We start from the raw sequence: 3,524 nt of genomic DNA on the forward strand, positions 1-3,524 counted from the left end.
CCGGGGAGCCTGTAAGTCGGGCCCGCCGCCTCGCGATTGGCTTGGGTCGCCAAGGTTCGGTGGGCCGAGACCCAGGCGACGACCAATGGTGAGCCGCGCCGGGGATCGGACCAGGGGAACCGCTGCGTTTATTGGCTGCAAGAGCAAGGTTGCTCCACCCTCTTTTCCTAGCCGGCACGCGAGGAGGGGCTGACCCGGGCTGGGGGCGCTCGTAGGGTCGGCCTGCGGCTGGGTTGGCGGGACGCAGGGTTTCCGCCCTGAAGGCTGCAGGGCCACCCTGATCTCTGTCCCCTTAGGTGGCGCCTCCGGCGGACACAGGTCAAGCAGTTGTGCTTTGGGTTACCTCCCAAGGGTGGGAGGCGCTCCAGACAACCACCCAGCAGCCCTGGCAGGAAAGTCCCCTGGCCTTGACCTGGGCAGGTCCTGTTACTCCATATGCATAAGACACATCTTTTCAATTTTCAAGGCGTTTACCATAAATGCATTTGAAGTACCCCCTTAGGAGTTCTGGCCCGTGGGTAGTTGGGATCCCCATTTTAAACACGATGGGGCATGAATTCCACCTGTCGAGCAATTTAAAAGCACAGAGGTGACGGTGGCATTCTTCCATGCTGAGGCCAAAGTGGATGGAGGCCTGGAGACAGAAAAAAAGGGCTTCAAGGACACCGCAGCCCCGGAGTAAGAGTGAGAACGAGTGCATGGTCCTGGCTTTGCAGAGCAGTCAGGCCCAGGCTATGAACAGACTCTGACCTCGCCAAAAGCTTAAGCCTAGTGGCATCTGCATTTTCCCCCAACAGAAGGAAGCTTTGGAGAATCTTTTTCAAACCCGTTGTCACATACCAGGCCCTTCTCTGCCTTGTACGTCTTTTCCTGATTCCCTCCCTTTTCACCTTTGCCCCCTACCCTGTCATTCTTTATGGCGATGCCTTTGGTGAATCTTGTCTCTAGAATGCCCTTCCCCATCCTGGGCTAAAACAGTACACAGCCTGGAGGTCCCTCGGTGCCACCTCTAAAGCCACATTTATGTACCTCCTTCAGAGGCTCACAGTCTTTCCATTTTTGTATAATTGTCCCTTTGTGTGGCTCTCACTCCTACAGGTTAATCTTTGGGGCAAACAACACCTTGTTAATACATCACTTTTGTATTTCACGTTTGTAGCATAATGATCAGGACATTGTAGACATACCAGTGTATTGACCAATGGATAAATGAAGAATGTAGGTGGGAGTTTGGAGAGCCAATTGCAATTAAAGTTCAAAGTGAGGGGGTGTTTGCTTTGAAAGGGAGCAGCCCAGGCCTGAACTGTCTTTCCCAACTATGACAGCTGTTGAAGAGCTATCAGTAGCTTGTCTAAATTTAACTGTCCTTTAAATGTGTAACACATATTCATAATACTCATATTAATTTTTGTCAAAGTAATAGCATTATTTTGGGTTAATATTAACATTTTAAATTGTTTTATTTCTTAGTGTGTGCAGGTATAAAGTTCATGCTTCTGTGTGTGTGTGTGTGTGTGCAGGTATAAAGTTCATGCTTGTGTGTGTGTGTGTGTGTGTGTGTGTAGACCAGAGTCCAATGTTGACTGTCATTCTCAACTACTCTTCATCTTCCTTTTTGAGGCAGCGACAAGCTCTGAACCTGGAGCTGGCTAGGCTGGTGGGCCAGCAAGTCATCTACCTGTTTGCCTTGCCAGCACTGGGATTTCAGGTGCACACAGACACACTGAGCTTTGGGAAAAAGTATTTTAAAATTTTTGTGTGTACATGTTTATATGTGCATGCTTGCATGAGTTCATGTGTGCCACAAGTACAGGATCTTGTGAAGGTCAGAAGAAGGTGTTAAATCCCCTGGAACAGGAGTTACAGTCCAGAGCTGCCATGTGGGTTCTGGGATTGACTGCTGAGCCATCTCTCCTGCCCCCAACGCTTGGCTTTTGAGATGGATGCTGGGGACTTGAACTCGGGTCCTCATGCTTGCATGACAAGCTCTTTACTGAGTGAACCATATCCTATTTCATGTTTTAAAGGTAGTTCCTAGAAAATTAAAAAAAAGGCAGGTTTGTGTGATGCTGTATACCTAGAAGCTACAGTCCAGAGAGGCTGTCAGAGGAGAGAGTGTGTGACAGTGTCTCACCCTGGACTTGTCCGAAGCAGGGGTTCAAGTCAATACAGCACTTTGAAAGTTAGGTGTTCTGAGAAAAGTTCAGGTATACTGTAGTCTGGACAGCAAGTTTAACTTACAAATTAACTAGCGTTGAGCATTTTGTAGGATAACCTGAAAATTATTAATTAGGATAGTTTTATCCTTGGGAAGAGAGGAAGGAAGCCCATAAAAGTAGACTTTAAAAATTCGTTTTTGGGAACAGCTGTCAAATAAAAACAATGTTCTTGTCCTCAGAGCAGTTGCTTACGTTACTCTCCTTCCTGCTTGCCTCCTTGAGCTTGTGATTCTTTCTTTCTCCCTCTAAAGCGCTAACCCTTTGGGTTGCTGTCTAAACAAAAACAGTCACCTCCCCCCCAAACCCCAGCTTGGCTGTGGCTGTTAATCCATGCTTTAAGTGAATGTGCAGTAAGACAGCTTACCTTAGCATGTTAGGCTTCCCACAATTATCACACAAGGAGAGTACAGAAAGTTCCTGACACCCCAAAACCGCCTTCCTGCTGCCTCTTTGAAATTATAGTCTCCTTTCCATGAGCTCCTGGCATTACCTCTCTGATTGCAGTCACACACGGAGAGACCCCAAAGGTCATAGAAATGACATCATAGAAGAAATAACCTTGAGCCAATTATTATTTTTTCCTAGAGCCAAAGTGAGTGCCTTAAGCAGGCATCTCCTCATAACTTTACATTAGTTACAGAGTTGACGAAGCATGTAAACAGGGTCAACCAGAATATGGGAGTAGGCGCTTTGGGTATCAACTTCACAGGTTAACCAGAAATTAAGAACAACACCACATAACACTCTTCCTAACAAGCAATTCTTTGTTTCTTTTCCTAATAAATACAGCCTAATCAATGCAGTTCCCCACCCCTTCCCCCCAATTAACTAGTTTAATAAATACCAGAGTCCTGGTATTTCTTGGATATATGTATACAGTACAATTTCTCAGATCATTTGGTCTTTACAACCAGCTCAAGGGGTTGTTCTAAGTAAATGGAGACATTCAGACTCTGAGAAGTTAAGAAATTTGCTATTGTCTTATTCTGGCAAATGGTCAAGCTGGAGTATTGTTCTCATGGTCTGGATCTCTCCAGCACTTGCCTTCTCCCTTGGTTAGGTGAACTATCAGTTCCCGTGGCATTTGAATGGGGCTTCCTTGATGTGTGGCTTGAAGACTAGTCACATAAGAACACTTGCTAAATTGTACTTTGGACTGTTACAGCTCACTTGACTCTAACCCTCCAGCAATGACCTCCCTTCATAACTTAGATCCCCTTTCCTCCCTCTCTCTTTCTCTCTCCCCCTTCCTTCCATCCTTCCTTCCTTCCTTCCTTTTTTCTTTTTGGTTATGAAAATCAAACA

This window comes from Phodopus roborovskii, unplaced genomic scaffold, assembly GCF_943737965.1.
Source record: "Phodopus roborovskii unplaced genomic scaffold, PHOROB, whole genome shotgun sequence".
In the NCBI taxonomy this organism is placed as follows: domain Eukaryota; kingdom Metazoa; phylum Chordata; class Mammalia; order Rodentia; family Cricetidae; genus Phodopus; species Phodopus roborovskii.